This window comes from Clarias gariepinus, unplaced genomic scaffold (assembly GCF_024256425.1).
Source record: "Clarias gariepinus isolate MV-2021 ecotype Netherlands unplaced genomic scaffold, CGAR_prim_01v2 scaffold_30, whole genome shotgun sequence".
NCBI classification, from domain to species: Eukaryota; Metazoa; Chordata; class Actinopteri; order Siluriformes; family Clariidae; genus Clarias; species Clarias gariepinus.
Window position 1 is genome coordinate 1,022,034 of NW_026520997.1, and position 13,849 is coordinate 1,035,882.

Here is a 13,849-nt window from a genome sequence, read left to right on the forward strand (position 1 = left end):
TTCACAAGTTCTGACGTGTGTCTTTTTTGTTACACAGTGTTACTCACAACTCCAGAAGTGCGTTGATTTCTTTTGTCTCTTGTTTTATTTTCAACATCAAAGTACAACGGTTGTTACAGTTTCTTGCATAAATCCACTGTAGTCACGACAAGTCGTTTGCTGCGTTCTGTAGCTTCAGTAGATACTTACTGTATCTTTCAGCTTACAGTCTCATGGTCAAAAGCTTGTGTTCTCCACACCTTTCTGTATCCTTCCATGTCTTAACAACAACAACAAATCACAAGAATGAAATATGGCCCTTACAGGAATGGTTTAACCATGTATTATTTTATGCCTCGTACAGTAAGAAAAGTAGCTCTCAGTTAATAACAGTACACCACTCACTGTGGAAAAAGTAATAAATGATATGAGGGGAAGATATGGAACAGGGCTGTGATCTACAAGAGATTATAACATTGAAATTGACTTCTTAAATTAACTTTCAATATTAAACATGTTTGCCCTGTACGAGGAGAAGGAGGAATTCTTTTAAAGAGATAAATAAAGTAATGACCAGAGGATGGTGTTGGTGCGAGGGGATCTCAACACAATTCAGGATGGCCGATTAGATAGATGAGTGCTAAACAACTGGACTTTACTGACATATGGACAAATAATGACCCTAAGGCCATGATAGTACATTTCACACGAATCCTAATTATTGTAGCTATTCAAAGACAGATTATTTTTCTACTTCTCTCAACATATACATTAAATAATAAAGTTTAGGACAGAGAATATAACGATAAACGATCACACACCTATTACGCTCACTCTGGCTTTATTTAACTCTCAGAGACTGAAAGCTAAACTGGTAAATTTTATCAGATGAATGGATGGTAAAATAAATACAAAACCACTTTAAGGTAAAGGACAAAAGGAAGGTTTTGTGATTGATTTTATGGGAGGTTATAATAGGGGGAATAATAGAAATACCATACGGACTGAAAAAAATGTTAAAATGACAAAAGTGAATTAGAGGGTAGAATTAAAAATGATGCAGATCATAAAGGAACATCGGATAACGCCACACTCACTGGACTGGAAACAGCCAGAGAGAGACCAAATGAACAAACAGTATAAAGCATCAGGAGCCGTATGATTCACAAGCTATGCGTAACGCGGCAATTCGTCTATTAGCATTACAACAAACTGAATAGTTTTGAAGATAAAACACCCAATATCTTTTTAATCAAATTTTGGTAACTTCAACTGAAATAGAAAAAACCTTTGCAGATTATTTAGAAATAATGTCACATCTAAAGATTCGAAAGAACGTCAATCTATTAACGTTATCAATGGTCTATCTCCATGATTTAAGATAATATGGCAAATTTCAACACAAGAAATATTGGATATAAAAAAAAAATCTAACCTAATAAATCCCCTGGTAGAGACGTTACAAAGAGTTTAACAAAAAATGTTAAAGACAATTTAACCCCAGTTTTATATTAAATATTTAATTATGCCCTAATGTCTGTGAAGCCACCTACATCCTGGTCAGAAGCCAACATATCAGTTTTTATAGGTGGTGGGCAAGGATACAGTTTTATGTGAGAGGTGTAAACCCATGAGTTTGCTCTGCAATTATCTAAAAATGGTTAGCGGAGAGAAAATAATATTTGAAAAACATTGAAAATAGTATCAAGCTATAGTATAGTATATATCAAGTATATAGCTATAATAGTATCTGATAATATAAAATAAGCAATTAGTTACTAAAATATAGGCACAAACTGTTACCACTCTAAACATGTCCTTTATTTTTAAAATTATTTTCATGTATTTATTTATTATTATATACATTTTCACTATGATTTTTAGAGCTCTTTTTCTTCATCTGTATCACATCCCTGCTAAATCTATTTGTCCCTCTGATTGATTTAAGGATAAGTAGAAATAAACGTCCACTATTAAGTGCTAGTCAAACTTTTAAGGATGTACATCAGCACAAAAGATGCTCTGAGTGTGACGGGAGCTTTAGAGGCCGGAGTAGAATGAATAGAGTCTCACACCATCACATTATATTCATCACCTACAAACAGAGATCTAAGAATATGTAGACTTTATTGCCAAAAGTATTGGCTCGTCTGCCTTCACATGCATATAAACTTGAGTAACATCCAGTTTTTAATCCATAGGGTTTAATATGATGTTAACAGCTTTAAAGCTTCGGTTAAAACTTTCCACAAGATTTAGGAGTGTGTTATGGTCATTGAGTTTGGTGTAGAAGAACTTGAGAACCTGCACCTCAACCCGATAGAACACCTTTGGGATAAATTAGGGCGGAGACTGCGAGCCATGCCATCTTGTCTAACATCAGTGTCTGTAAAGTTTTTCTAAAGTTACGTAGTAAGAGAGGCGAGTTCTACTGCCAGATTTTAAGGTGTCTGAGGGAGGACATACTGTGAAAAAAAACAGAGCTTGTAAACAGAGCTAATCTTGAAGCATTCTGATACTACCTTGTATACCCAGTCTGGCAGTAAAGGGGGCGTAATATTTGTGTGCAGACTTTGTCCTTTGGACAGATATGAACCAGATAATTTCGTGATGAGCTCTGTTAAGTGGGTCATTTTACTTTTGGTTAACAAATGCCCACTATTAAACCATGTTTAGCAGATGTTACATGTAACTGAGTGTAAATTCAAAGATAACCTCAACAGTAGCAGCACTGTGTGTGTGTGTGTGTGTGTGTGTGTGTACTCAGACAGACCTGACAGTTACAGACCTGACATGTAAAAATACTGACTTTATCTCGCTTTCTTGTTAATTTCAAGGTTAACACTAGAAGCGCCGCGCCAGTGTCACCTACTTGTAACGCAGTTTACCGGTCATTTGACCGCCTATTGTTTTGAATGGGAAGCTGTTGCTGACACACAATGATCGCTAGATGGCGCTTTCACCTAAAGCAAATAGTTTAGCTCCAAGATGAACTTGCACTTGGACAATGCGCCATTCATTGTCCTCATTCACGCGTTGATAATGAGCGATATTTTCTTTCATATTCAACTAAGAAAACCTAATATAGAGTCTCTAAGGGGACAAAGGAAGAGGAAAAAACGGCAGAAAAAAAAAAACAAGTCACGTTTTGCATTATAACCCAAAGTTTTTGGCATGACTTTTTTCTGCTGTTTTTTCTTCTCCTTTGTCCATCTAGGGGCTTCGTACTATAACAAAAAGGAAAGCTCTACATTATTTTATATTGTATGGAGAAAATTCATTAGTTTGTTCATTCTATTTAAAGCTTCTGAACATTTCGGATGGAGCAGGAGCAGCGATTTAGTTCAGAATTAGAATCAGAAAGAGTTTTATTGCCAAGTACGCTTGCACGTACAAGGAATTTGTTTTAGTGACAGAGCTTCCAGAACAGAAAAACAAGTGACAAAACAAAACAGCACGAAACAAAAAAAAAAAAAAAGTTTGACATCAAATGGAGTAGGGTGTGAGATACTTTTTTAAATAAGTTATATAAATATCAGAAATTCTGAACTCGCTTCCGTGAAATTATTGCTAAAACAATATTAAATTAAATTAATCAGATCTACCACAGCAGATAATAAACTATGCTATGTCATAACTGAAGCAAACACCACGATTATGCCTCGTTTCGTTCAGTGTCGGACCACGCGCCTAATCGGCGGGAACGTGGTTCACTTGGCCGCGGTTTATTATAAACCTGCGGAAGGTTTCACTGTTTATGCTCACATAAGAATCATGTAATAAAAGCGAGTGAAATGTGGAAGTGATGTGTGGCCACTTAATAAGAACTAAACCAAAGATTTTCGGTAACTACACTGAGTGTAACATCTGCATAGTGACACTAGACAGCTGAACTACTTCACTTTTCCGTTTCCTCTAAATAAAAAGAAGCTGTATTTAGTTTGTTTATATTTAGAATTTTTATAACAGTACAAGAAGGTTACAGTTTGGTCTGTGTAGTTAGTGCAGCACAGACACACACACACACACACACGCCTCCCCTGAGCCCTCGGTAAACATCCAATCACCATCTATATGCAAATGAGTCAAGACGTAGCCTAACGTGGTGTCGTGTCGGATTTCAGCGGTCACGGAGTGGAAAGACTTTGAAGCAGTTGCAGCGGTTTTTCAGTTACAATAAGCACAGCGATGAGTCCACGTTGTTTCACTGGTTATGACATAGTGACACTAAACAGCTGAACAACTTCACTTTTCTGTTTACCTCTGAGAAAAAAAAGCTGTATTTTGTTTGTTTATATTTAGAATTTGTATAACAGTACAAGAAGGTAACAGTTTGGTCTTTGTAGTTAGTGCCCTTGTAGAGAATAAATAAATAAATAACACATTCCAACCACCACAAAAACATCAGCATACATTGGAGGAAACTTCTGAGGTGGTCAGTGATTGATGGCACGGTTGTTCGGAGGGGGTTGTGATCACACCTACAGTTCTTTTGTTCTAAGCTGTTGGTCAAATATCTCTCCACTTGAAATGGAAGCACAAAATGGAGGGGCAACATGCAAGGGATTTCAGCATCTCGACGCACAGTAGAAGCTGTTTATAAAGAAGACACTGTTTTTCATTTTGTAATCGTTCTCGTGTTTACCTTGTACTGTACAATGTATATTTATTTTTTAAAAATGAATTACTGTAAATAAACTACATATGCAGTTGATTTACCAGAAAGAACCTTTCTGTTTTTTGTGTGCTAAACTAAACTTCACGGTCAAGTAATAGCTATTTTATTTGAAAAGTATATATATATATATATATACACACACACACACACACACAGTGGAACCTCGGATTACGAGCATAATTCGTTCAGGAAGGGGGCTCGTATTCCAAAACGCTCGTAAACCAAATTTAATTTTCCCATAAGAAATAATGGAAACTTAAATTATTCGTTTTACAGCCCAAAAAAATAAATACATAAAAATAATTAATACAAAATATTAAGTAAAAATAAAACAAATTAACCTGCATGTTACCTTTCAAAAAAGGTAAAAATAAATCCTGGCAGATAAGCTTTTCCTTTTGTGCCTGCAAGCGCTGTGTATGTGTGTGTGTATGTGTGTGTGTGTGTGTGTGTATGTGTGTGTGTGAGAGTGGAGACTCTTGCTTTCAGCCCCTCCTGTCTCTCTTTCCTTATCTTACACATTAAAACTTTCTTCTCCCGTTTAAACACACTCACACACACACATTAACAGAAAGACTGTTGTTCTGTTCTAAATTATTAAAGCTTCTCTGCTTTATTTTAATGTTGCTCGCGACAGCGTAACAGCCCGTTAATTCATGCTCGTGTAATGATGAGATGGACAAACTCATCGATGCCCGTTCTTTTATTTTCTGCATTGTCAGGTTATATTACAAACTTTCGGGTGGATCCTGCACTTAAATCCAACTAAAAAACTACTGAAGAACAAAACTCAGGCTCAATATCCTAACTTAAATCTCACATTCGTGTTCACACACGCCGGACTGCATTACCCACAATGCATCTCCCGCACTGGACTACACTTCCATAAACAGAGGTCATAAAATCAACGTCTCCCTCCCGCTACAATGTTTTATCTAAAAAGCAATAAACATCGCTAAAGACACTCGTGTGAGCGCAAACTAACAGAATCACTGCTGTAAAGTAAAACAAACAAACAATGACCCAGCACCTCACCTCTGAAAAGATCTGCGACAGAGTTTCTCCAGGGAGCAGAGTGTGTGTCTCTTGTCTTCATTTCTGTGCGCGTGTGTTTTGTAAATAAGGGTTTCACACACACACACACAGCCGGCAAAGTGTCTAATTACGCTCGCGCGCGCGCACACACACACACGTACACGCACACACACACCGCGATGAGGAAGAAAATCGATTTTTAACCTCTGTATTGAGAATTTCTTTTGCCTTACTCGCGCGCACACGTGTGTTATAAGAAACAGTACACGCGCTGTACACACGCGCTTCCAAACACATAATAAAATATGTTTTACACACACGTAGTTACAGTGTTATAGTAAACAGTACACGCGTGCACAGATGTTGACTATACCAGTCAGAGACGAGCACTAAGTCCCAGCAGGGGAGATAAATACCCGCAACGCAAGAGAGAGAAAAAACGTTGGCTCAGTTGTGATGACGCGACGCTCGGTGTCAAAACAAGAAGCGAATGCGTTATACATGATACTCGGAGCTCGTAAACCACGACAACGCTCGTTTTTTAAGTCAAAATTTATTACAAATCTTTGCTCGTCTTCCGGAACACTCGTAAACCATGTTACTTGTAATCTGAGGTTCCACCATATATGTGTTTGATTGACACAAAAATGTGGGGAAAGATTAAGAAACACAATGAAGCGGAATCTAAACGAAACAATGTTGAAAAGTTCAAAGCTTAGATTAATATATCAACTGCTTCAAAGTCTTTCCACTCAGTGACCGCTGAGTGTGGATACAGACCAAACCTGTTACCTTTTTGTACTTCTTGTTACTGCGCTGCCCCCTTTTGCCCCTAAATAGAGCCGGCCTCCATTATACACACACACACACACACACACACACACACATATGATATCATGCATCTTTATACATTTGGAATCTGCATCTACATTTTCTGTTACATGTATAGAATTAGTTTCAGCTGAAACTCATGATCAATGGTGTTGGGGTACTTATGTAGTGATAATTAGTTTCAGCCAAATCACTAAAACTAACAATAGACTATGAGAGGTGGTTGGAAGGTATTATTTCTTTATTTATTCTCTCCAAGAGCACTAACTACACAGACCAAACTGTAACCTTCTTGTAATGTTATAAAAAATTCTAAATATAAACAAACAAAATACACCTTTTTTTTCTCAGAGGTAAACAAAAAAGTAAAAGAACGTGGACTCATCGCTGTGCTTGTTGTAACTAAAAAACCGCTGCAACTGCTTTAAAGTCTTTAAATCTTAAAATATTAAGATGGGACTGTTTGATGTCATGTTGGCATTATAAGATTTGTATGTGTTTATGTTACATTGATTTTATATTTAACAAATTCACCCTGGGATTATATGGTTCAGTTGAACAGTTTTGTCAAAATTGAGTTATTCGCATTTTTATTATGTGACAATCTATTTATATTTTGTTGTTTACATTTTTGTTGTGCACAACAAAAAAAAGGTTTTATCTACTAAATCAAATGAAATGTGTTAACCCACACTAAAAAACGCTGGGTTGTTTTTTCTACCCAAGCGCTGGGTTGCCTCTGTTGGGTCATTTTTCTGGGTTATTTACAGAGAGTTGGGTAGTTTTTGTGTAACCCAGCTGCTGGGTTGAAGTTTGCTTGGCTCCTCCCCCAAAGTTCACCGGTGGATTCAGCGGCTGTCAGTCAGAGCTTCGTGTCTCTCTTGAGCTCCCACACCGCTGATGACGGTTCATTTAAGGGGAAATGACGTTAAATACAAGGTCTGTATACACATGTTCACTCACCTAAGTCACATATGACTGAAATAACACTTAAACTTTCAGGCTGGTCTGAGGTAAGATAATTTAGCTGACAATAGCTGCTATAGTTAGCCACAGAACCCCACCTGTGTGTGAAAGAAACGGATAAGATGTCTGAGCTTTTTATCTTTCTCTGTAAAATGTTTGCAGGGTGACGAAGATGGTGAAGTGATGAATGAACACTAAACTGTTAACTGTAGTATTAGCATGACGCAGGCATTTAGTTAGGTTGCTAGCGTTAGCAAACACATTAACATTAGAACTTTATTAATCTCACTGCTTGAGAGAATAAAATGCTGTTACAAAACACTAATCTTCTCACAAATATGCAGACCTGCTAACCCTCCCGATTTTCCCTAGAGACTCCCGTTTATTACTAGCTAGTAATTTAGAAAAAGTACCACAGCTGGACAGATAACTACTAGATCGAAGTATTAATATTTGGGTGATTGTAATGTGCCAGTATGACATCAACTATGACAATGCATTTTCTCTGTAATTAGCTTAAAATCAACGCAGACCACAAGATCAACTAGTCAAAAAATAGTAATAATAAAATTTAGGAGCTTTATCCTAAAAGGCATGCTTATTTTGGTGTTTTATTTTTGATAGTTTATGCCTCCATGTTTTTGTTTCAGGTTACCTATACCCTATCTTAAAGGACAGCTTTGCCATTTTTTATTTAGTATCAATCCTATTACACATTAAATTGATAGTCTTATTCAGTTTAATCTTTGCTATTCAACAAAATTTTTACTTTCTTTCATTTCTTTCTTTCTAAGGTTGGAACCAACATGGTGGAATACCTCCAGCAGGCTGAAGTGTCAAGGCCGTACCCCCACATCCTGCATTGGGAGAATCAGGCATTCGTCATTCTGGTGAGACAGGCTCTGGAGCAATGCACACTACTTGGGGCGGTTGATGTGTGCTTCAAGGCATTTGATATTTTTGAAATTAACTATCCAAAGCAGTGTGCTCCTGTATGGGACTTTCTGTAATGTTGCTATGAAATAGCGAGGCCTACCTGAAAAGTCATAGACAGTGTTTGTATGTTAAAATGAGACCAGGGCTGGATAGTTTTGTTCTGCAGAAAGGATATCTAATGTCACAAAGAGATCCTGCTCTGTAGAAGCTGCCTCAGCCTATTTGTGTTATTACTCCATTTTGCCCTTGTGAGTAATAGTATAGTAATGATGTCGCTGTTGATTATCTGCTCTTGTGCTTTTGAAAAATAAATGTTTTTTCTATGAACATTTAATAGGATGTTGTTTATTGCATATATGTATGGTTTGGAAGTTTCTTTTGTAATAGACCAGTATATAAAAAAATGTAACTGTTTAAGAGACTAATTAAACTGGGTTGTTTTTAACCCAATATTTTTTAGGGTGTTGCAACCGAGTCTGAGCAGCGACTTTTCAGAGGCGTTTTACTAACATGTGTCACGTTCTGCTAGGTGTTGGACTGTGGGCATGGTGTTTAGGCATAGACGCAGAGGGGGATGATGGTGAAACAAAGAGTCTTTTAATAAACAAACCAAACAAACAAAAACAAAGGGAGTTGGGAGCATAAAACTTGGGAGCATACTATAAACAAAATCAATAAACAGCCAATACACAGGCAAGGGATCACACAACCTAATATATTCAATTCAATTCAATTCAATTTTATTTGTATAGCGCTTTTAGCAATTTTCATTGCCGCAAAGCAGCTTAACACAATCAAAAGAATTATTTAAGTTTGTATGAAATGTGAATTTGTATAAAATCAAAATAGTCAGTTTGTCCCTGGTGAGCAAGCCGAGGGCGACAGTGGCAAGGAAAAACTCCCTGAGATGGTAATAGGAAGAAACCTTGAGAGGAACCAGACTCAACAGGGAACCCATCCTCATTTGGGTGAAACAGAAAGTAGTAAATGATCTGCATTTATACAGTGTGTAGGGTGGGAGGCAGTTCAGCTATAATAGCTGATGTTAATTGATGTTAATATGGAGTCCGGGTAGTTATTGAAGACCCAGGTAGACTTTTAGGACTATCGAACTGTCAAGTCCCCAGAGAAACAGTTGCCAACACCAGTCAAGGCCAGAACCATTTTCTAGGTAGAGAGAATCATTCCCAGACACCAGACGCATCCCAGAGAGACACACGGGGCATCCATGTGACAAGATCTTCAACCAGAAGTGGGGCACCAGGATGGGTCAGACAGGTCCGGAGGGCAGAGGGAGTCTGGATCACTGGCAGCTCGGGGACAACATGTGTAGCTCGACAGAGAGAGAGAAAAAGTGAAAGGGGGAGACAGGAGGAGAGAAGAAAGAGAAAGAGGGGGGGAAAGAGAAGAAGAGGAGAGATGGCAGTTAGGTATGGTCACAGTCACACAATGTATAATGTGAATGTATAGTAACTGTAGAGTGCAAGCAGAGACTCCGGCAGGACTAACTATGACAGCATAACTAAAAGGGAGAGCCAGAAGGAAACACAAACATGAGGGCTTCCTGACATGTAAAGCAAACAATCACCTCACCGTCAGCAAACCTGAGTGATCAATGAGAGTGAGGAAGACAGCATCCAAACATACCAGTTCACCATAATACTCTACGTCCATGAGTCCCCCAGATCTGCTCCTTTACCTATGGCTAATCTATTTATAAAAATGCTTGGCTAAATAAATAGGTTTTTAGCCTGGACTTAAACACTGAGACTGTGTCTGAGTCCCGAACACTATTTGGAAGACTATTTCCAAAGCTTTGTAAGAAAAAGCTCCGCCCCCAGCTGTATTTTTCATAATACGCGGTACTGACAAGCAGCCTGCATCCTTTGATCGAAGTAGGCGTGACACGTAATCGTAAGACACTAGCAGTTCACTCAGGTACTGCGGCGCGAGACCATTTAATGCTTTATATGTCAAGAGTAGTATTTTAAAATCAATGCGAAATTTCACAGGGAGCCAATGCAGTGAAGATAAGATAGGGGTGATGTGCTCGTATCTTCTGGTTCTAGTGAGGACTCTCGCTGCTGCATTCTGGACTAGCTAAAGCTTATTTATGCATCTAGTTGAACAACCAGACAGTAAGGCATTACAATAGTCCAACCTAGAGGTGATAAAAGCATGAACTAGTTTTTCTGCATCGTTAAGCGACAATAAATTTCTTATCTTGGCAATATTTCTGAGGTGAAAGAATGCTATCCGGGTAATATTATCTACATGAGCTTCAAATAAAGGCCTGGAATCAATGATCACACCGAGGTCTTTCACTGTTGCATTTGATGGAACAGAAAGGCCATCTAAAGTTACGGTGTGATCTAAAAATTTACTCCTAGCTGTATGCGGTCCTATGACTAAAACTTCTGTCTTATCCTAAATCTTGTCTGATTAAGCAGAAGGAAGTTAATTAGCATCCAATTTCTTATGTCCGGCACACATTGCTCAATTTTAGTAAGCTGTTTTTTCTCATCAGGTTTTGCTGAGACATATAACTGTGTATCGTCAGCATAACAATGAAAACTAATACCATGCTTACAGATTATGTTGCCCAGAGGAAGTATGTAAAGGGAAAAAAGCAGTGGACCATCATCCCCCTCTGCGTCTATGCCTAAACACCATGCCCACAGTCCAACACCTAGCAGATCGTGACAGAATGCTCGACCATACAAAAGGCATAGCAGAGGCCCCCCCGAGAGAAATTCTTTTTTGGGGGGCTGGGACCATAACTCTGGGGCAAGCTGACAGGGAATAATCAGCTTGCCCCACGTCAAAGCGGGACTGAACTGGAGGCGAGAGACTCTCAGTGGGAGGCTTCAGTTTCACCAGCGGGCCTCAGTGGGAGGCTCCAGTTTCGCCAGCGGGCCTCAGTGGGAGGCTCCAGTTTCGCCAGGGGGCCTCAGTGGGAGGGTCCATGTCCCCAGAGCCCAGCCAGGACCCTGCCTCCGCCACCTGGCAACAACGTTGTGAGTCCACCGCCGCTCAGCCCTGAGGACGAGCCATTGCCACCCAGCTTTCAGTGCAGGCCGCTGCTGCATCCGGTGCCTGGCTTTGGCGGCAATTTAAGCTCAACCCACCCTCCCACCAAGCTCAGGAAGCCTGCTCAGTAGCGTCGCAGTCGGGTGGAACGACCCGGTACCTAGGCAACCCTTACAACATGCTGCTTTCTTAGACTGAAGGAAAAAACCTGCTCTGAAATGTGTAACGTTTGCGCCTGTAAGCCAAATTGCATAAAAAAAAAAAATCCTTTTCATACATTTATCTTTTGCTCTCTTGACTCTACCACTTAGAAAGTAGGAAGATTTAAGTATATTATTATAATTAAATATTATTTTAGACCTGATAATAAATCTTTTGTGTACACTTCTTACACTTCTGAACCACTCACCGCATACCGCGTCATTATTACTGTGATATACTGTTGTTACAACATATTAAATTTTTATAATATAGTTACAATATCCTAAATATAGCTACATTATCTCAGAATATAGTTACAATATTTTGAATTCGTGCGATAGTAACTGTGCAATAACATCTTTTTTTAACTGTGCAATATTATATTACCTAGTGCAATTTAATTTGATTAAAAGTGTAAATTCTGTATTGCTTTTTTTCTTCCTTTTTTTGTATTTATACACTGTATTGTGTATAAGTATTTGTTTTGATGTCTGTCACTACTACACACTAGCAGGGGAGACGATTCCGCAGTGCAAGAGAGAGAATAACCATTGGCTCAGTTGTGATCATGTGACACTCGGCGTCAAAACAAGAAGCGCATGCGTGAAACATGATACTCGGTGCTCGTAAACCAAGACAATGCTCGTTTTTCAAGTCAGAATTAATTTAAAATCTTAATTATAAATTAAATTATATTATTTATAAATTAAAGTTTAAAAAAATAATAATTTAGATCAATTAGATCAGTATTAAATAAAGCAAAAAAGAATATATTATTTTTTGGGGAAAATCTCATAAATAAATAAATAAATAAATAAATAAACAATTGATGTCTTTTAAATTAATATTTAAAAATCTTTATTAATAAATCTATTAAATAAATGTAATGAAATATATTGGGTTCAATGAATAATGAAAATTATTTAAAAACTTAAAGTTACGTAAAATATTGAAAGACGTTACCTTTTGCCAACACGGTGAGCTCCACTGTCTATTTGATAGTTACATGTTCGTTATTAAGCGGGAGAAAGATCGTACGCTTAAATGTGCATGTGTAAGTGCCGGTGTCATTAAAGGTGACGTTCCGGATGTAAATGGCTCCGACCTAAAGGTCACCAGTTCCTTTGGTTCTGCACCACTCAAGACGAGACTGGAAGTCCTCGTGCAGGATGGTGGAGGTCGAGTAATCATAATGGAAAATCTGCAGGTTGGAGGATACAAGCTCACTGCTGCTATGGTGATAAGTCAGGTGTTTTGTTTGTAATTTGTCTCTTGTGAGTGTGAAGCAACCAATACTGTTGGTGCTTGAGGGTGTGGCCACACCTCCATGAGAAAGCCATAACATTATCTCCATATAGCTTTTAAAGCCATTTTAAAGCTATATGACTTTTAAAGTCATTAAAGACACATTGAATAAAGCATTACTGAGTGACTGCAGGCATTGGTCAACTAACTGTATTAGTTGCAAATGTTCGCCAGAGGCACCAACCATCTCTGCACTTCTTCATTCCTGTTATGTCTTGCATACTGAGGATGCGAACGCAGATGCAGGGTAAATTATAATGAATTTATTGATGGCTACAAGTCCAAAAAATAAAAAAAGAAAGAAAACCACATGCTGGTTACTTTGCCAGGCTGGGTCTGCAGGCAGGCTAACATAAACAAAAGAAAACAAACAATAAATGTATTCAACCTGAAGATGAAATCTGAGCTGATATTCTTTCAGCTCTACCGTGACTTAGGAGAAGGCCTTCCACACTAAGGGCCGTGCCTGCAGACACCGATCAGTCCTTGAAAGGGAAATAAACACAAACACACACACAGTCAGTGATACAAACATGAGGGTGCACAACAGTGGACGGTTCAACTGGGATAAATAGTGAGACGCACGAGGTAGACACAGGTGAACTTGATTTGGTGTTATAAGAAATTAATGGGGAACCATTACACACATTAATCTGAACAGAATCTTGTGGAAAGTTGAAAATTTCTGGAAAACGATATACGATTTAAAAGATAAATTGCCTTACTAGCAGGAATTTTTCGGTGCAGGAATTTAAATGTTAAATTAATCAACAAAATGAGCAAAACCGAAACCCGCTGCAGCCTTGTCACGTGCTCTCCTGCTGATCAGACTCAGAAAAACATGACGGGTTTACAGCGTGCGCATGCGCAGAACACATCCTGCTCCTT

The 13,849-nt window shown here is 38.4% G+C and overlaps 1 long non-coding RNA gene across 3 annotated transcripts; it reads right to left on the reverse strand.

Annotated features, from left to right (window-relative positions):
• Window positions 1–9,006: 9,006 nt before the first annotated feature.
• LOC128516924 (uncharacterized) lies at window positions 9,007–13,787 on the reverse strand. 3 transcript variants are annotated; one of them, XR_008356769.1, is made up of 2 exons: window positions 13,687–13,787; window positions 9,007–13,446 (listed from the first exon to the last, which is right to left on the reverse strand). It is a non-coding gene; the product is annotated as an uncharacterized LOC128516924 (long non-coding RNA). The 3 variants fall into 3 exon arrangements; XR_008356770.1 differs by having other exon boundaries at window positions 13,609–13,787; XR_008356771.1 differs by having other exon boundaries at window positions 13,547–13,787.
• Window positions 13,788–13,849: the final 62 nt, after the last annotated feature.